This window comes from Rattus norvegicus, chromosome Y, assembly GCF_036323735.1.
Source record: "Rattus norvegicus strain BN/NHsdMcwi chromosome Y, GRCr8, whole genome shotgun sequence".
Lineage (NCBI taxonomy): Eukaryota > Metazoa > Chordata > Mammalia > Rodentia > Muridae > Rattus > Rattus norvegicus.
The window spans coordinates 24,731,642-24,753,720 of record NC_086040.1 but is presented as its reverse complement, the minus strand read 5'-3'; the positions used below and the strand labels follow the sequence as shown (position 1 = coordinate 24,753,720).

General features: G+C 36.1%; 2 long non-coding RNA genes across 3 annotated transcripts in view; one reads left to right on the top strand and one right to left on the bottom strand.

The window, feature by feature from the left end:
- The window catches only part of LOC134484479 (uncharacterized), a 90,931-nt gene extending 89,250 nt beyond the window's left edge, over window positions 1-1,681 (bottom strand). The window contains exon 1 of one of the 2 annotated variants that reach the window (XR_010061941.1): window positions 1,464-1,681. This is a non-coding gene — a long non-coding RNA (uncharacterized LOC134484479). The remainder of the gene's footprint in view (window positions 1-1,463) is intronic. The other variant, XR_010061942.1, reaches the window with a different exon arrangement.
- Window positions 1-22,079, top strand: part of LOC134484477 (uncharacterized) — a 413,639-nt gene that overhangs the window by 227,010 nt on the left and 164,550 nt on the right. The window lies entirely within an intron of this gene.

Below are 22,079 nucleotides of genomic sequence, written 5' to 3'. Positions count from 1 at the left end.
GCCCTATTCTTTGTGTCCTGAATGACTCTCTGTGTCCTGTCACAAAAGATGAGATAGAATGCTTGTCCCATCACTCAGCAATAGCTCTGGGAGGGGGTTAGGGGTGGGAGCCAAAGGTCCAAGAAGGAGCAAAGTCTTCCACAAACAAAGAAGACAGACCAGCCTATTAATAGGGAAAGACTTTCTCCTCCAGGACACCTTCAAAGAGCCGCAACTTGGGTGCCTTTTGTAAGTGAGAGATCAGAGGGTGCCTGGAATAGAATTGGGACAAGGGTTCTTGGGACAAATAATGACGTTAAGACAGGAGTCTGACCAGGGCGGCAATTTTATTTTCCTCCAAGGCTGAATTTATACCATAACAGGGGTAACAGAGGGCAGGGAAAAGTAAGAAACATTTACCCAGGATCAACATACAATACTAGTGTGGTCAGGTAATAAGGTGATGTTCACAAAGTATCAGAAATGTCACAGGTTTGTCATATTATTAGTCAGCAGGACAACTTTAAAATAGTATTATTTTTTCTTTACCACCAAATGTGTATTACTATTTTGCAGCTTGGTGGGGATTTTCCATGAAAATAGTGATAGTAAATTCTAACCATAATAATATCATCAACAGTGGAGGGCATCAAGAGTGTCAAACAGAACTGAAGGGGCTTTCAACTACATAAGAAAAACAATGCCAAAGAACCAGAGATTTCTGGTACTAACCCAATATTTTGTGCATGGACAGAATTATGGCTCCAACTGCATATGTAACAGAGGATGACCCTGTTGGGCACCAATAGAAGGAGAAGCCCTTGGTCTTTCCAGGTTTGACTCCCAGTTCAAGGGAATGTCAAGGTGCAGTATGGGAGGTTATAGAAGAAGGGGAGAGGGGTCAGATAGGGCTCATATTGACAGGAAACTGGGAAAGAAAATAACATTTGAAATGTAAATATAGAAATATCCAATTAAATGAGCAATGAATTTTGCCAAAAAATAAAAAAAAAATGGAAGAAGTAAAAGAAACTGCTACCTAATCTCACCTATTGAAATCTAAAGGGTTACTGTAAGGGAATGGTAATCAGAGTAATACTAGTGAAAGACTGATGATGAAATCTCAACTAGAAGCACTTCTCTCTCCCAGATATCAGTGTCAGACACAAACTGCAATATAGGTATCCAAACCATGGAGGAGTTTTCTCTGAGCTAGGTACACAATTCCTGTCTCTCCCTTTTTCCTTAGGACCTTTTTCTTCTTTTCAAAAAGAGTAAAGTCCATGAGCTCTCAGGAAATCAACTGTGCCCTTCCCAACCCTTGGCTTTGGGAATAAAGAAATTAATGATATAAACTCTCTGACTTCCAGGAACCATAAGAACAGGGAAGTCCAGATGCTTCTGAGAGGCTCACAGCTCTTGATTCCCATATGTGGAAGGGTCAGATCAAGGCTTTCTGTTCAGGGAACACACTAAACACCTACCCAGGATTCACTGAGCTCTCCAGTGGACCATGTATTTCTTCCTTTTTTATACCATGACAGAAGGGCAGCTTCCTTCTCCTCATCTCGGATCCTTTCATCCTCTTTGCTCTCCCTAAAAAATGGCTGTTTACTCTGAATTAAAGGCCAGTTACAAACCCTAGATGTACTGAAGGAATATCTGAGAAGCAGGTGGTGTCACAACAACACTTCTGACCTCACAGAAGGAGCTAGGGCTCTCCAGGTTACAAGAGATTTTTCGGGAAGGACCTAATGATGATGATGTCACTGAGAACCTCCATGTCCTACCTGCTGAACAGCTTTCCTTATATTGACCAGTTTCAAGAGTGCCTTTTCCAGGAGAGTCTCTTGTGACACAGTGGAAACCTTTACATACTCCATCTCTCTAAATCTAGAGAATTGTCTTGTCTTCATTAGTGGTTACATGCTACTACCCAAAGACTATACATGAACTAACCTGGGACTCCAAAATCATTGGTATCACTGAATGCCTAGTAGTGGCACCAGTGGAAGGGGAAGACTTTGGTCCTCCCAAGACTAAACCCCCAGTGAAGGAAAGTAATATGGGGGTGGATCGGGTTAGGAACACCCCTATAGAAGCTGAGTGGGAAGAGCTAGGAAAATGTTAACCTATAACCTAGAAAGGGAATAACATTTGAAATGTAAATAATAAATTTGCAAGTTAATGAAAATAGAAGAAAAAAAAACACTCCTTCTGGAAGAGGAGAACATATGATTTTCCGTTAAGGATCAATGGGAAGAATTTTGGACACCTGGACAAATGTCGAAAAACCCTATTGAATATTGGAAACATTTGGTTATTTCCGGAAAGTCCTGGGTGGATAGGAACATCTTGGGGAAAAATGGGAGATCCAAGTTCTCCATGTCTAGATAGGGAATGATGTTGGGAACCTGGAATGTGTGTGAATATTACCTGGCCCAGTTTGTCAGTAGAAGACTCAGCAGAAGGTGGCCCAGGTACAGTGTGGTTTTCTCTGAAACTTTCACTGTTCTCTCCAGTACTGTGGTTTGTAGATGTTGCAGGCACTCTGGCTACCAACTCGTCAATGTCCAGATTTTTTCAAACCCAGTAGACATAACCCGCTTTTTTTTTTTTTTCATCTTCCCAAGAATGGGCACTAAAGATGAGGCCACTCTTTTTTCTAGTAGCAGGATGTAAAGCAGATCTTCTGGTATCCCTGGTCAGTGTGTTACTCAGTGATCTGCTATCCTTGGTCAGTGGATTACTCATGCCCTAAGGAACCCTCAGAGGAAGTGGAACTGTCCATTTCTTGTTCTCAGTCAGTTACCTCTTGGGGTCTAGGGCCCTCTTACTGACTGAAGCCTTTATATGATCTTTGAGTTTCTATAGGTTTTCTGTAACACGAGCATCAGGTTTTTTGAATCTCTGGTCTTCATAGGGTTTTGGGCATCTGAACTTGTGCCGAGTCCATGTAAGTAGTCCTGGAGGTGCAAACTTGCTCGGGTCTCTGCTATTCAAGTGCTTCCCCCATTGAGGAATGATGTTGTAATCTGGTTCGGGGACACTGAAGGCAGTCTCAGGTGGCATAGGCTGGGAACCCTTCAAGTGCTTCCCCCATTGGAGTCCGGTGTTATAATCTGCTTGGGGGGACACTGAAGGGGCTTCCAGGCTGTGGAGGCTGGGAAATCGGCAGTGCATGGTCAGAGGGTAAAGTCCCGGATGAGGCTCGCTGGCCTCTCTCCACACATCTGGCTGTTTAGTCGTTAAGAAAATTGAACAAGAAATCGTGAATGGGCTACTACCACGTAAGGGGCAGTGAATGTACTTGCCCAGAGGTGAGTCTTGGTGAACATCAGTTGAGCTGTATCCTTTGAGTATGGGTCTCTCTCCCGAGAACTGTGGACAAGTCCAGAAAGAAAAGCAGGGGAATCTCGAGTGAACCTTGATCTCAGGAAACAAAGTTGGATAGGGGCTGTCCTCGAGTTAGCACGGGGCAGTAGCGAGGTCTGCACGGACCAGTTGCGAGGTCTGCACCGGGCACTTGCGAAGTCTCCACGGGGAAGTCGCAAGGTCTGCATGGGGCAGTTGCGAGGTCTCCAAGGGGCAGTCTCGATGTCTGCACGGGGTAGTGACAAGGTCTGCTGGGGCAGTCACGAGGTCTGCGTGGGGCAATAGCGAGGTCTGCACGTTGCAGTCGCGAGGTCTGCACGGACCAGTCAGGAGCTGCCTCACTTGTCAGTATTTGTAGTAGCGGCGCGATCATCCAAGCTTTCTGATTGAGGAGGAACCCTATCGACTCTCTTCCTTTGAGTACAGAGTGCTATCTGCTCTCTGTCAGGGGCCGAGATAAGGGATTCTGGAAGGAGCAACATGAATGGAAAGGGAAAGGGGTGCTTAGGACATTGTGCGGTCAAGCGAATATTACAACAGGGTAAATCGCTCTAACTGGAGGCCATCAGTGGTGCAGTGATGTGTCTTGGAACATCATAAGCAAATGGGAAAGGCTGATCCAGACCCTTGCTCCTCAGAGACTGCAGGGACTAGAAAATCACTGGTTGACTGTGTTACGGAATGAACATGTGAGGATGTGAATAGAGCATAGAATGCATGGGATTGATATTAGAATTCCATGTGACTTCCAGGTGTTACTGTGATGCTTCTGCCTAGATGTATCACTATTTTTTCTTGTCCAAAAGCTCTTAATATTCTTTCCAATATGATAGTTTTTAAATATTGAGTATGCTACACAATGGAATGTATTTTTTCTAGTCACATGTATTGAAATTCTAAATGTCTCTTGATATCTTACGCAGTTGCCTGGCTAGAAATCCTGGGATGCTTTCAATACTGGTAAGCTGATTGAATACAACTGTTTGCATTACAAACTTTTCTTTTAAATAATTCTTTTGGTGATCCCCAATTAGATTGTGCAAATGCCCCCCGCCTTTTACAGACATATCTACAATCTCCCTTGCTTGGAGAAAGGAGTTAAGTGTTATGCCTTCTTTGAATGAAGAGAAAGATCTAAGGCTACACTCCTCAGAGAAACAAGCAATCAGGAACTGTAGGAAGAAATATGCATCTAGGGAACAATAAGTGTTCCAAGCTAACCTGAGCAGTAAAATAATGTATGGAAAATACCATTCCTTTATAATTATTATTATTATTATTATTATTATTATTATTATTATTATTATTAACCATTGTATTTGTTTTCATTTCAAATATTAACCCCTTTCCAGATCCTGTTAATAAACTCCATCCACCACATACTCCTCCTCTTTGTTTCTAAGAGGGTGCCTCCCCAACTCTCCCAATCATTCTTGCCTCACCCATCTAGAATCACTGTTCTCTGAATTACTCTTCTCTAGGACATCAAGCATCTAAAGGACCAAGTGCTTCCCTTTCCACTGATGTGAGTTGAGGCTGTTCTCTGCTACATATGTAGGGTACCAGACAATGTATATTCTATAGTTGGTGGTTAGGGCCAGGGGTACTCTGAGGGGTCTGGTTAATTGAAATCATTGTTCTACCTCTAATTACAATCCCCTTCAGATTCTAAATCCCTTCCCCTACATCGTCCATTGGGATCTCTAGGTTCAGTTCAATGGTTGGCTTTCCTGGCAAAGCCTCTCAGAGAACAGGCATATCAGACTCCTGTTTGCAAGCACATCTCAGCAACAGCAACAGTGTCCGGTTTGGTGTCTGCAGATCTCTGGAAGGCCTTTCCTCCAGCCTCTGCTCCATTTTTGCCCCTGCCTTTTCATTAGACAGGGATAACTCTGCTTTAATAAGAGCTGGGTGACTGGTCCCATCCTTGCACTGGGGGCTATGTCTATCTACTGCAATTGGTTTCTTCAGGTTCAATATCACTGTTGTGTATGTTGGCTAATGTCATCACTGTTGGGTCCGGGGAACCTGTCGCATCCCTAGTACCTGGGACATTCTAGAGAGTACCCCCTTACCAGTGAGTACATGCTATGTGCCTTTATTTGTGATTGGGTTACTTCACTCAGGATGATATTTTCTGATTTCATCCTTTTGCCTATGAATTTCATGAAGTCATTCTATTTAACAGCTGAGTATCAAACCATTGTGTAAATGTACCACATTATATGAATCTGTTTCTATTTTGAGGGACATCTGGGTTCTTTCCAGCTTCTCTCTTTTATAAATAAGACTGCTATGACCATAGTGGAGCACGTGTCCTTGTTGTAGGTTGGAGCAAGTTTTGGGTATGTGCCATCGAATGGTACAGCTGGGTCCTCAGGTAGTAAATACTATGTTCAATTCTCTGCAGAACCTCCAGCCTGGTTTCCAGAGTGGTTTTAAGAGCTTGCACTATCAACAGTGACAGAGTGTTCCTTTCTCTCCACACCATTGCCAGAGTCTGTTGTCAACTGATTTTTTATCTTAGCCATTCTGACTGGTATGAGGTAGAATCTAAGGATTGTTTTAAATGGCTTTTCCCCAACGACTAAGGATGTTGAATATTAGTTTAGGTGCTTCTCAGCTGTTCAATATTCATCAGTTGAGAATTTTTGTTTAGAACTGTAGCCCACTATTAAATAGTGTTATTTGATTCTCTGGAGTAAATCTTCTCCTTGAGTTTTTTGTAAATATTGGATATTGGCTCTCTATCAGATGTAGGATTGGTAAAATCTTTTTCCAATCTGTATGTTGCTGTATGAAACTAAATACAGTGGTCTTTGCTTTACACTAACTTTGAAATTTTATGAAGTTCTATTTGTCGATTCTTGATCTTAGAGCAAAAGTAATTGGTGTTCTATTCAGGAAATTTTCCCCAGTACCAATGTGTTCAAGGTTTTCCCTGCTTTTTCTTTAATTAGTTTCAGTTTCTCTGGTTTTATTTGGAGGTCTTTAATCCATTTTTACTTGAGCTGTGTACAAGGAGATAGGAATGTATTGATTTGCATTCTCCTACATTCTGTCCTTCAGTTGAAACAGCACAATTTTTATCCACTGAATGATTTTAGATCCTTTGTCAATAATGAAGTGGCCATAGTTGTGTAGGTTCTTTTCTGCATCTTCAATTCTATTCCATTGATCTACCTGCCTGTCTCAATACCAATACAATACAATTTTTCATCACGATTGCTCTGTAATACAACTTGAGCTCAGGGATGGTGATTTCTCCAAAATGCTTTTTTTTCAGAATAATTTTCTCTATCCTGTGATTTATTTTATTGCAAATAAATTTGAAAACTTTCACTTTTATGTTTGTGAAGAATTGAGTTGGAATATTGATGGGGAATCCATTCAATCTATAGGTTGCTTTTGGTAAAATGGCCATTTTTACAATATTAATCCTGCCAATACACGAACATGGGAGTTCTTTCTAATTTCTGAGATCTTCAATTTCTTTCTTCAGAGACTTGTTTTCTTGTCATATATATCTTTCACTTGCTTGGTTAGAGTGAATCTGAGTTATTTTATAAGCTTCTTTATTATTGTCAAGGGTGTCATTTCCGTAATTTCTATCTCAGCCTTTTTCTCTTTTGAATAGAGGAAAGTTACTTATTTGTTTGAATCAATATTATATTCTGTCACTCTGCCAAAGTTGTTTATCAGGCTTAGAAGTTCACTTGTGGAATTTGTGGGGTCACATAAATATACTACCACATAATCTGCATGCATATAGTGACATTTTGAATACTTCCTTTGCAATATGTATCTCTTTACCTCCATTTGTTGTCTAATTACTCTGGCTAGGACTTCAAATACTATATTGAAAAGGTAGGGAGAGAGTGTGTGTCCTTGTCTAGTTCCTGATTTTAGTGGGATTGTGTTAAGTTTCTCTCCATTTAGTTTGATGTTAGCTACTGGTTTCCTGTATATTGCTTTTACTGTTCTTCAGTACGGTACTTGAATTTCTGATATTTCCAAGAGTTTTACCATGAAGGGTTAGGTTCTATAAAATGTTTTCTCAGCATTTAATGAGATGATTGCTTGTTTTTTTTCATTGATTTGTTTTTGTAGTGGATTAGACTGATTGGTTATTAGGTTCTGTATATTAATCCATCCCTGTCTTCTTGGGATGAAGCATACTTGATCATGATGTATCATTGTTTTGATGTGTTCTTGGAATTTGCATGCAAGAAATTTACTCAGAATTTTTGCAGGGAAATTCATGAAAAAAATGATCTGAAATTCTCTTTCTTTGTTGGGTCTTTGTTTGCTTTACTTATAAGCATAACTGTGGCGTCAGAGAAGGAATTGTGTAGTGTTCCTTCTATTTCTAATTTGTGGAATAGTTTGGAGAATATTGGTATTAGGTATTTTATGAATGTCTGAGAGAATTCTGTACTAAACCTTCCTGGTCCAGGGATCTTTCTGTTGGGAGACAATTAACGACTGCTTCTACTACTTTACGAGTTATGGGAGTATTTAGATGGTTTATCTGATCGTGATTCAACTTTGGTACCTTGTATCTGTCTAGAAAATTATCCATTTAATCCTTACTTTCCAGTTCTGTTAAGTATAGGCTTTTATAGTAGGATCTGATAATTTTTTGAGTTTTCTCATTTTGTATGGTTATATCTCTATTTCACTTATGATTTTGTTATTTTTAATTTGAATAATAAGGATTTACCTGTCTTCTGGATTTTTTTAAAGAACCAGCTCCTGGTTTTCTTGATTCTTTATATAATTCCTTTTGTTTCTACTTGGTTGATTTCAGTCCGGAGTTTGAATATTTCCTATTGTCTAGTCCTCTTGGTGTATTTGTATTTTATTAGTTCTGAGATTTCAAGTGTTCTGTCAAACTGCTAGTGTATCATAGCTCCTGTTTCTTTGTTGAGGGTCTCAGAGCTATCAGTTTTTCTCTTAGCATTGCTTTTTTGTATTCTCAAGTTAGGCCTTCATTTTCATTAAATTCAAGAATGTCTTTAATTTTTTTTCTTTATTTCTATTTGAATAACTTCTCCTCGAGTAAATCATTCCTCAGCTACCATGTATAAGTCGGACTTTGGTTGTTCTTGTTGTTATTGTAGACAATTTTTAGTCTGTAATGATCTTGTAGGATGCATGGAATTAATTCAGTCTTCTTGTATCTGTTGAGGCATGTTTCGTGATGGATGTTATTGTCAGTTTTGGAGAAGGTACCATGTGGGACTGAGAGGAAAGTGTCAGGAGCCATAAGAGGACAAGCTAATAACTAGCAGGTGGTCATCCTCAGATGGACAGCCTTGGATTATTTTATAGTCCACAACTTGTTTGCCCTTATTAAGCAAGGCTGTAAGGGATACATTTTGGGAAATTTTCCTGCTATTGAAATGCTATTCCTGTTGTTATTATTAGAAATATATAACAATCATTGAGTAAGAGCACACCCACTTGGAGGAGATCTCTGCAGAGCTACGAAGTTGTACTGTCCTGTAGTGATGCTATACAGACAAATAGATCAATTCTTTACACTTAATAATGATCCTACAATAATTTCTAATATTATATCAATGGTTATTAAGCTCTTTTATAGTGGGACTGCTAGAAGTCTCTTTTTATAGTCAAAATTGCAGTGAGAACTCTACCAGTCTACCAGGTGTCACCAGTTAATTCTTCTGAGATAGTAAACAGACTTTATCCTATTCAGAACCCATTAACAAGGTTGTAAAACAGTTATCAAGAGTCATAAAAAGAGAAGAAATGATTTGTTACAGGTGCAAGGACAGATGATAAGATATTGACTGGGTTTATCTGTAAATAACTTCTCTATCAACTATGGTTTTAGACCTTCAGTGAACCTATAGAGCTGACACTGGTGATGAATGTTTAGCCAGATAATTACTCCTGATAAATATTCATGTAAAAATTCTCGGTTGTAAATTGTATTTCAATTTATGCTTTGATATTTCATATGAACTAGAGATGAACTTTGTAACATGTGATCATGTATTCTGAAATATGTTTAAATGCTGAGGAGAAAGAAATAAACACAAAAAAAGGACTGAGAGAGAAGGACTGAACTGGAAGGACAGAGACAGATGGACTGAGCTTGAGGGGGGCCGAGCTGAAAAGTCAGGTTTGAGCTAAGGAGAACGGAGCTTAGTAGAACTGAGCCAAAAATATCTGGGCTGAGAAGAAATGTAGAAAGGTATAATGTAGATACTATAAGTAACATAAGAGGGCAATCTGCAGAATGCAGAGGAGATGAGGAAAACAGAAGAAGCTGGAAAGAGCGGAAGGTGCAGTCTGGTTTCTCCTTACCATGGGACAGAACAGGTCATTTCTTAATAGCAATGCAGGCTTACTCTTATCAAAAGGAACAAGGCTTTTCTCTTACACACTTGGGTTTAATTCACTTAGCATTAAAAGGGTCGAAGTGATTTTTTTCTTTATGTAATAAAGATTGGAGCTCATCTTTCTGCACTGGTGCTTGGTCATTTGCTCCCTATGCTTATGTAAGTAAGAATATCTGTGTAAGTATGTAATTACAAGAATGTATGCATGTTTGTGTGTGTAAGAGTGTAATTGTGAGAATGCGTGTAAGTTAGGCCCAGGTGATTTTGAATGGAAATATATAAATTCACGTTTATGGAATCCAGTTTTAAAATTACATGTTTATGCATATTTGGCTATGTAAAATACTGACATCATTTGTGATTCAAATATACTAACAATTTGATGATACTTACCTTCATTAATATTTAAACTACTCCTTGAAGATATTTTAATGGATAATATCAAAATATGTTTATAGGAATGGTACATTAAATACTTCTGTTAATAGTCAAAATAAGGAAATGCTTCTGATATTTATGCATTTTATTATTTGATTATGAAAGAAACTGAATGATCTTAGATTTTGTAATAATGTTTAAAAATTATTTGTTCTTAATGTTTGTTGACAGAAGATAGTTATCAACGAATACATATATACAATGTGCCACACATTACAAAAGCAATGTGCCACACCTTTGTAACATAAATAGAGCAAATTAAATATATAATTTATGAACTAAAGGTGAGCAATCATGTGCAAAAGCAAGATATATCATTGAGTCTACCTACATTTGGAGTTAAGAGATGATTCATGCTTCCGTGTATTTCTTTCTAGACATCTAAAGAGATAAAATTAGTGTGGAAATAGCTAAAACTGCAATTAGTATGCTTCATGTAGTATACATATTTAAACATTGCTTTTGAAAAATTATACAGTACATACTTTCAAGGTTATATATACAGCATAAACAAAAATTCACTGTGTCCATAAATTATCAATAACACTCAAGCAACTTTCTCTTTTCATATTATATTTGAATTATCAAATATACATATGTAGGTATTTATCCACACACAGGCACACTCACACACACACACACACAAAACCACACAATACTTCTAAAAATTTAAAACAGTTTAGTAAATAATAAAGTCATTCAGACAAAATTAATGAAAAGGGATGAACTAAATTTACAGTAAATTGTCCTCCCAAAAGTATACTTTCTAGCATATAAAATTATTGCCTCATGATTTTAAGAAAAATAAGTATGAGGCCAATAAACTTAATCAGATCCAAGTTGGACTTAGCATTCAGGATTAGAGTAGAAATTGAAATGTATTGAGAAAAATATTAAATAACAGGCTTTAGCTCTACTTTTTCAATTATACAAAAAAGTCTAAGAAACAGTGAAATGACACAACATGTAAAATTGCTTTCTATTAAGAACTGATATCTAAGTTTAGTATTCATAGTCTATATAATAAACAGAGAGAACTAAATCTCACAAGTTGTTTCCTGGCTTAAATACAATTTTCTTGGCTTGTGAATATATCCAGAACCAATCAAAACAATGAAAATGGATAGACGCTGTGTTACAACAAGTAAGAGATATTTTGTATATTTGTTAGGCATGAATTTATTTTTGTAGCATTTCTTCCCAGGTTTCTGTTGGGTATTTTATAAATCCTCACTTTGGTGTGGTCGATGGTTAAATTTAACTGAATATGGCTGAGTATGACAATATGATAGAAATGGATCATTGGGGCAGAGAATACCTTTGGGTTCAACCTGGTTATAATGAAATGGTGGTCACAGTGTACAAAACCAAACACAAGATAAGGAACTGTGGCTTCAGATACAGGGCTCCTTATGAGATTTCACTTTGTAATGTTGGAAGAATTCTTCCATGATATCATGAGATTGTGCAGTGAGACGGCCTTTTCTTTATTCCTGTAATGAAAGCAAATACTTGTTATTTTCAGTTCCCTCAGAGAGCTTGCTAGGTTACTAGATCAATCAGGAACTCGGGATGAGGGATTGAGGTGTGCAAAATATGATGTTGGTATTTGATTTCTTCTAGATATTTCTAGGGAAGTGACTTCATATGATTTGGAATATAATCAAATAAGACCTTGTTAAAGATGAAGAAAGCACTGGATGTGCTGGCACAGGCCTTTTATCTTAGCACTGGGTAAGAAGAGGAAGGCAGTAGAACTCTAAGTTCAAGGCCAGCTTGGTCTACAGAGAAACGGAAAGATAGGGTTCTAGTACTGCCAGGGATATAAAAGAAACACTGTCTCGAAAAAAGTTCAGTTACAACTTCTGTAGTATACAAAGAAAAAAATCTCATTTTATTTTAGTAAGATGTTAATAATTTTATCTTGAGTCTAATGCAATATTTTAGCTTTAAAATAATGTGAAGGCACTTAAAATGTATGAAAAGATGTTTTCCATCACTATTCTCCTTAAACTACAAGCTGAATTTTTATTAAATAAACCTATGTAAATACAGTTTGAAAGTTTTTCTGTGATTAGCTAAAGGGATTTCACATTGTTAATTTAGAATGGTGGATTTCAGGTCAATCTTGAAAGGTAATGACTAAGGTATAGATGTATATTAAGCATACAAAATCTAATCTAAAATGTTGCACAATAAAAAATGAGAACCTTTAATTGGTTTTCCTCTAAAGTATACAGCTTCTTTTTATTGAAGTCCAGATCTGATGATTTGAACAAATTTTGTGAGAAATACAACCTCCTCTGAGAAGATAAGAAACAGAGAAAGATAAGGAAAAAAGTCTGCTAAGGGACAACGGACTGGGAGAGAGTATTCTATGGAATATATAGGACAATAAATTTTACCCCTCTGGTATTGGTTAGCTGGGGACTTCATTATGCATATCTGTGTACCTAGAAAATTTTTCTTTTTCATCTTAAGAGACCCTGGTTTCTGACCTCATAGGTAGCAATGAATATCGTAGTAAGAGCACCAGTGGAAGGGGAAGCCCTGGGTCCTGCTAAGACTGAACCCCCCAGGGAACTAGATTTTTGGGGGGAGGGTGGCAATGGGGGGAGGGTGGGGAGGGGAACACCCATAACAAAGGGGAGCGGGAGGGATTAGGGGGGTGTTTTCCCAGAAAGCAGGAAAGGGAATGACACTTGAAATGTAAATAAGAAATACTCAAGTTAATAAAAAAAAATTATGGTTGCTCTGAAACCTCTGTCCTTTGTATTAAGGTCTTAGCATGTTTACATGATAGTTTTGAAATATTAGTGTTATTATCAAAAGCCGTACTTTGTACATACTTTTTAAGCCACAAAATAGATACATGTCTGCTTGGGTTTATGAAGAAAGTTACAATGATAATATGAATATATATTTCTCATATATACATACTCTTCATGTACCATGTGTGTGAAGAAACCTTTGCAGATAGGAATGCATAGTAACCATCTGGCTAGAGTTTCAGGATTTTATTGTATCTTGTTTGACATGTGAATTTCTATTAAAATGCTAACTCCTTCTAAGTCTCTTAATTTAACTGGAGAGGTATTCAATAACACCTAAACTGCTGTTCATTCATATAACAGGTCTTTGGTTGTGTTACTGAATTTTATTCCAGTAACTTCTTAATGAGCTTTATTTTGAAAGTAAATTAAATATATATATATATATATATATGTATATATATATATTATAAAAAGATTAATTTTTAGTGGAAATATCACTTAGTGATTGTCAATTTTACAAACATTCTTTAAATTATTAAATATTTTCCATTATTAATTAGTATACAGTATTATGAATACAATAACATTTATGAAAATACAAATCTCTAATTACTATAAACACAAATATGTTATTATTTCATCTTTGAAAAATTTTTTCTTGGTTTGTCAGTAATAAATCTTGACTTCTGTATCTGAGCTTTCTCATCATTATTCCTAAGGAAATCTATTGCTTTTTTATTGAGAATAGTAAGGAATGTTCATTGATAGGTAGAAAGGAAAGACTAACACAATATACACAATGGTATTTCATTCACCCCTTGGAAAACGAAACTATGATGTTTTCAGGAAAATAGATGTAACTAGAAAATATTCCGAGAAAGGTAACAAAGACTCAGAAAGGGAAATACGATGTGTTCTTTCTCATGTAGATAATAGAATCTCATTTTCACATACTTGTATTTATGTGAAGCTGTGAGTGGTTTGAATTCATTAAACTGGAATGTGTCTCATGAACTAGAAAGTAGTGTTTTAAACAGTATAGGTTGGCAGTTATTGAACATGTGCGGTATGAATGTAGAAGTAAGAATAACACAGACAGAATAGTGCAAGTGTTAGGGACATAGTGGTGGTGGGGAAAAAGTACTGAGGAAAGAAGGATGAAGTTGAATGTTTACAAACATGACATAAGGCAACCAGTTACTTTATAGGTTAGGTTAAAATAAATATTAAAATTTAAAATTAATACCTTAATATTTAATGTAATATACATCATGTTTGAGGAAAAATGCCAGAAAGTGATATGAAAATGAAAACAATCTATTTAACTTATTTAATCTTAGTCATACTATCCATAATTATTTGGTAGAAACATCACTTGCCTGCCAAGTTTTGGTATCATTTAAAAAATCACCTGTAAGATAATAATTACTTATGGTAGTAGAGTATTATTATAAGAGTATCAACTGGTAAAATTTGTGATTTGATCTATGTTTTAAGTTGCCTTTTGCTTAATTTTTGCCCTTCCTGACATTCACTCATACTGAACTATAAATTTCAATGTCGAATACTACTATAAAAATATAATTCTTCAGGGTTGTTGAAATTGCTCAATTACAAGTTAATATTATCCATAAACTATAGGATACGCTCCACAAAGCTCATAGATCCAAAGAAGATAAACAAGAAGAAAGGCCCAAGTGCAGATGCTTGACTCTCACTTAGAATGGGGAATAAAATAGTCTTGGAGGCAGAATGAGGGAAGGAAATGGATGGGAGAAGGAAGGGAGTGGAGAGTGGATTACGTGTGGGAAGGGACAGAAGATATGGCGATATAGGCAAGAGAAGTAATGGAAATCTTGAACTTATGGAGATGAGGAGTTAGGGGAAATCTCCAGGAAGAGAAAGAGACCTAGGATAAGGAACGTACCAATGAATCAATGGGGTGACCTAAGATGTCACTTACATTGGTGATATAGAACATGAATAGGCCAACTCCTTTAGTCAGGAAGGACCAACAGTGGAGGGATAAAGAAACAAGTACACTCACAAAACTTTCTACAGACATTTTGTCAAGTCTAAAAGAAAATCAGGGACTGAGTGAATTGCCAGTGCAAATAGGGACCCATCCCATGGGAAAGCACCAGGCAGACAACAGTGTCAATGAACCTAGACCACTGAGAGCTCTTAGAGACTGAAACCCCAACCGAAAATCATGCACAGGCTGGACCTAAGCCCTAGTGCATATGGAGCTGACATGTAGATCAATCTTCATGTGGGTTCCACAAAAACTTGAGTGGGGGATGTCCTGTTGTAGTCAAGTTGTAGCCTGACTGAGGAATCTGTTCCCAAACAAAGTTAGCTTATCTGACTGCAGTTGGAGAAGATGTGCCTAATCCTGAAGAGACTTGATATTTCAGAGTTTGAGCAACCTAGGTATGTCATCATCTTAGGAGAAAAGATGATTGTGTCAGAGACTCTGGGAGGAAGGGGCAATAGAGAGGGCAAAGTTAGGCATGTAAATTAAGAAACATAATTACTAAATTTGCTATTTCTTTTACAGTAATCTCCTAGATTACAGTCTCACTCTAAATTATTACTGTGCTCTTAAATCCAATCTCTACTGGTGGACTTCTATTTGGATAGTTCATAAATAAGTGGTTGGGAATGCAATTTTCTTCAGAAAGCAGGCATAGATGTATCATACACTAGGACAGCAGGCAATTGAAATATGATTGAGTGTTGAGGATTGATCTATATTAGGGAACATAAAAGTAAATTCCCGTTTAATAACATGCTTTTTGTCATGAACAAATACAGGAACAGAGGATTCCATATATTTAACATATAACATAGTTTTGGTCATACATTTTCCTCTCCTTCAATTTCCCATAGATATTCCTAAAAAAAAAAAAATATATATATATATATATATATATATATATATATGAACAGCACTTGAAACTACTTAGCAGAAGAATCAGTGCAATGATGGTGCAATTTACCTCATGATAAAAGAATGTTTTTTTCCAAATCTTTATCTGACATAGCGATCATATCCATAACATAAGACCCAATATATCTTATTCTTCAGAAATATGTTACATATTTGAATAAATGGTTAAAATAATTTCACAATAATTATCAAAAAGTACATGAAAAATATTAAACACACAAATCATTGGTGAAGTTTAAACACAAATGACAATACTTATACTGTGTTGCTGGAAAAAAGAAACTTAGTATACAGTTTCTTGGACTAAATTTTAATATAGCTATTATAGAAATCAATATAAAAATTAAAACCTGAAATCACTTGTGATTCAATAGTACCACTGATGAAATATGTACCTGAAGGAATCTATGTGTATATTCCTGTGATACCTTCATTAAATGAATTATCTTCTAAGTTTTCACAATATCCATGTTTCAAAATGGGATGAATAACATATACTGACACTAGATCTTTACTTAAGCATGAAAAGAGCAAAATTTCAACATTGGCATGTATATTGATAAAGCTAGATATCATTGTCCCGATTGAAAAAACAGAATTATGAAGACAAATATCTAAATCTTATGAAAATAGGAGACTACTATTTGTTTGATTTTAAGCCTATTCTATAGAAGGAAAGTCAGATGTCATAGTATAAACACGGTCAAATTTTCCCATTGCTCCGATGGCCAGAGAGAAGATCATACTATTCCTGTTTTGCTAAATAGCCATGTTGTCAAACTGCCTTCCAATTCTTACTGTTTCTGTCCATAGATTACAGCTTACATGAGCTGTGGTCAGACAAATGTATAGGTGTACTGTGCAGCAATTACTGCAGATACGGGTACAAGTGCTAAGACCGTTAGAAGAAGAATGCTGAGCATAAGGCTGGGGAAACATTGAAGAAAAAGAGATGGAAGAACGGGAGGAGAGAGAGAAAGCAATCTGGACATGACACAGTAATTGGACCTATGGCCTCAGTGCATCTACACTTGTATGTACAAGTCCTGCACATGATTAAGACAACAAGATTAGGGAACATGTCAGTAGGCAGTACTCAGTGAACCAATGGATTAGAAAGAAAAGATTAATGGAAAATATAAAGAACATGAAACTGGAAAGAGAATGTATTTGGAAAGAGTAGAACCAAGCTAAGGATATGTGTGATCAAGGTACATTGTATATATGTATGAAGAATAAATAAAATAAAATAAAAATTCTAAAATAAAAAAATTCCGAAAATCTATTAAGATTTTTTGTATCCTCTGCAAGTCACTTTTTACCCCTAAAAATAGAATAGAGTATCCTAACTTTTGCTTAGTTGTAGGAAAGTCAATGAAAAAGGTAGTTACACTAGTTCAGTGCATGGTGTCTTCATTATGGAAATATCCAACTGAGGGTCATTAATCTGTACAGTTCAATTTTATCACCTGTACAAATAAAATAAAATTAAACAGTGTTTAATGATCCACCAAAACCAAACTGCACACTAGCGAGGTAAATACAGCTTGAAAAATGTCCTCTTCTTAACCTCAACCATTTTAATCTTTGAAACTCTGAATACATGTGAATAAAAAAGGTCTAACCTGATACACAACATATAGGATGGCGTCTTTGTGACTTATATGGCAAGACATTCAGGGTTGTACATTGCCTTCATTATGTCATTCATTTTAAATATCCTAGGAAACCAAGATCTAAAATCCATGGGCTTTGGTCCTGACAGCCATGGATTGCACTCTGTCCATGATAACTTTATGTATATTAGTTAAACACTGAAAGTCAGTTTGCTGCCTTACAAAATTGAACTGATTCATTGCTATGGTTATGATAATGATTTCTTGTAGAATAATTATAAATTCCTCATGACAAAACTTGCTTTCTCTTCTGGTGGTTTGTCGACTATTGATGAGCTTAAACCTCTTCCTTCTCAACATAGAACTTACTATAGATTATTTTTCACTGTCGATCTTATATACACTAAAGATAGGAAAAACACTGAAAATAGGATGGACTTTGTTTTCTGTCCCAAAAGTTCTTTTTTGACTTCTTCTTCATCATCTTCATCACCACCACAACCACCACCATCATCATCATCTAATTTACATGAAACTGATTTTGAAATTTTGTTATGCCAACAATGAAATGAGTATTCTGCTTGAAGCAGAGATATTGATGAACACTAACTCCTGTGCAGTCATTTTAGTGTTATAAAGACATTGCCAAAATTGCTTCAGATGATTGATTGAAATGTTAGTGCTCTTTACAACAGGATTTGAGAGTCCCTTACTGAAAGAATGGTCTTTTACAGCAAGACCTTCGTTAACAGACTTTGATTTATCCCATGTACCAACGAAGTGAAATTGTCCCAGAAATAAAATAATGCCTCTCCAGAAACAGCTTTTATCCAATGATACACATCTACTTCTATTTCTTAATTGCCATGTTGACATGGGCTTAGGATACAATATATTGGGTTGGGGATTTAGCTCAGTGGTAGAGTGCTTGCCTAGCAAGCACAAGGCTCTGGGTTCGGTTCCCAACTCCAAAAAAAAAAAAAAAAAAACAGAAACACGTCTATCTGCAGCATGGTCTTTATACTGAAAGGATACAATATATTCTGATTTATTAATGGTATTTTAGTATTATTTGGTTAATTGTTAAAATTTCAAAGGAACATACCTATTCCATGATTATATCCCATGCAACTTTTATTTTGATCTTGAAGTGTTTCATGAAAACTGAAGTATCAAAAATGTATATCTTCCCATTGAAAATTTGTAACATGCATCATGTGAAATACCCAGTGTAGCTCAATGATTGATGTCTCTGAAAGCATTTAAAGACTCTCCTACTGCATTACTTTAAGCGTGCAGAAACTTACCCACATAGTTGCAGTTCCAGATTGGCTGTAAACAAATCACTTTCTGAGAGTTGGAAAGTGATTAAAACTTTTGATATGAAACTAGTTAGGACTTTGAGAAAAGGGAAAGGACAGGCCATAGAAAGTATGTTTTTAAAATTCTTTTCTTTAAATTAGACTTTTTTATGCAATATATTTTATTACGGTTCCTCTTCCCTCTATTTCTCCCCCTTCTTCTATACCTCTCCTGTCACCTGTATCTATATTCTTTCTGACTCTCATTAGAAAACTAAAAATCACCCAAGGGTCAAAATTAAAGTAAATGTTAATGAACTGGAGTAGAACAAAACAAGCAGATAGCAAAGAGCCAATAAAAGGCAAAAGAATCAGGTACAGACACAGGGACCCAGACTTCCATTAACATACTAGAGAACTCTTAGGAAACATAAAACCAGGAAACAATATATACAAAATCATACAGAGTAACCATTAATAGATAATTAAACAAATTAAAAAAGGAAAAGAAATTGTGAAGAAAATGTCCTAACCGATTATGAGACGATTCTCCAAAGATAATTTTGAGTACCCTTAGTGCTTTTTATGCAGTCTACACTTAAAATTGAATTGTGTACCCAGTGAGAGTCCCTTGGAGAAAAGTAAGTTTTTATTTTCAAATTAATACCCATTGGATATAACTTCCAGTTTAGAGATAAGGTGATGTTCAGGGCTTGGCTTCTTTCATGGGCTAATTAATAGGTAACGAGATCTGTGAGGTGTTGTCTTCTGAGCATTATTCAGTTTTGAGACTCAGGAAGTCGCAATAGTTACATCTATCTGAACAGGCCCTAAATTATATTGACCCTGCATATTCACAGTAACTAAGCACAGTGCTGGACAATAAAAGATGATGTAGCCACTGGTGTCTTACTAGTGTTTAAATGTTTAGCATCATGCCCTTTTTCACCAAAAAGGCTCAGGTTATACCCAGGGGGTCATGAAGCAAAATATAAAGATATCCACGCGATATCAGGGTTTAGTCCAAAGAGGTTATTTTGGTTGGGGAGGATGAGGTTTAGAGTGTAGAGGGCTTCCATACATGTGTTATGCATGTATGGAATTATCAAAGAATAAATTGCTTTCTTGAAACTTCTAAATGTAACCACCAAGAATATTTGGGAGATATTCTTTCAAGTCTGCTCTATTTGTTTTAAAAATTGGGTCTCATTGTGTAGCTCAAATTACCGTAGAACTGCTAGTTTTCATCCTCCTTCATCCCCTACTCTTGTAGCAGGTTTCCTGAACATTGCCAAAATTATAGAATATGTGTAAATCTTCTGTTGTTGAAGTTTGATTACATAATGCATTATTCTGTCATTTGTTTTTCAGTTAACAATATATCTTGAATACATGTGCATGCGGAATTTCATCATGGAATATATTGCATTTCATAAATGGTAGTATACTCATTTCTTTAAATAATAATCTAGTTGTGCCGTTCAGATTATTTTCATTTTCATTAAATAAAGTTCGCTACAGAAAATCAGCATGGACACTGACTCAGGCACTGTACTCAATGGTGATTATTAACATTATATTTTGTGTAAATTACAAAACACATTGTTGGAATGATGTCAAGGCTGTTAAGTAATGTAATACTTGTATAAATACTGCCAAATTTCCATCTCAGAAGACTCTAATAATATATATTGCTAACAATTTTATATGAGAACTCATACTATACCATTCAAAATTAAATGGTACACATATTTTAAAAAGGTATCAGTCTCTGACTTCTGTCAGTTCTTTAATCAGGGGAAGGATCGAAGAAGTTGAAGAGGAGGCCAACCTCTATAGGAAGACAAGCAGTCACAACTACTCTGGAATGCTAAGATCTCCCAGACTCTGAGCCACCAATCAGGCAGGACAAAAAAGGTGATCTGAGGCCCTGATAAATGTATAGCAGAGGACTGCCTGGTCTGGCCTAATCCTTGAGAGACTTGAGGCCCCAGGGTTTATGGTGCCTGGCAAGGTATGGGGAGCATCCTCTTTGAGTCAGGGAGGAAGACATGGAATGGGATGAGGAACTGTGGGAGGGAAAAGGCACAATGGCAAGAATGTAAATAAATAAATTAATTTTTAAAATAGTTTCACTCATAAATTCAAATGCTAGTTTCTTTTTAACATATACATTGCAATTCAATCGTGAAATTTGGTGTTTTTGCTTAGTGAACGGTGTAAGCATTAATCCTTAATTTACTCTTCATACTATTTGCGATTTTCTCTATTCTTATTACTTTACATCAATTGTGTTTGGATATGTAGTATGCTTAGTATTCATAATATGTGCAGAAAATACATTCATGATTTTTTATTTTAATGATCTGTTATGTGTGAACGTCTATGTATAGATTTGTGCACATGAACACAGGCACTTGGGGAGACCAGGAGATGTCAGATCCCCTGTAGCTGCTTTTACAGCTGGTTGCAAGTGGCTTCATAGGTCTTGGAAACTGAACGTGTTTGCTCTAAATAGTAGTAAGTGCTCTTAACTATTAAGCTAATACTACAATACCTATTTCATAATAAAATCAACCTATCATTTTCTGATGGATTTCAAGGTATCTTGGAATTTGAGCCATCTTGCCACCTTCTAGGTGCTGAGACTACATTCAGGCATTATTTTTTCCAATTTTCTTTCCTTTATCATAGTAAGATGCATTGGATTAAATATGATAATATTATGCAGTAATTCTTTCAAATTATTACTTATAGAACCTAGGGTAAATATCTGTTTCTTTCGTCTGCAATTAACTATATTAATTTTACAGTTTCCAGGTCTCTCTTTCTTTACACAATCCATCTCATGTGTTTTTGCTTTCATATAGAATGAAGTAAAAGCTTTTTAGTTTTTCTTTGAGTAATTAATGTACTAAGAAAATGTGTTGAATTTCCTATTTAAGGCCAATACAATACATTATTTCTTTAAAATGTTCTTAGACTTTTTTTTCCTTTCTTATTATAGTTCTGATTAGTCTCATTATTAATATTCTGTGTAACCTTTTATGTATGCATGTGTTGTAGTGAATATTGAAGTATTCAAACATATAAGTGTAGGTATCAAATTTAGGTTCTTAGTTTTTCTTTTTTTTTTTTTTTTTTTTGCTTTTCTTTTTCCTTATTTCGGAGGTGGGTATCCAACCCAGGGCCTTGCGTTTGCTAGGCAAGCGCTCTACCACTGAGCTAAATCCTCAACCCTTTCTTGGTTTTTCAAGGCATGAAATTTTATC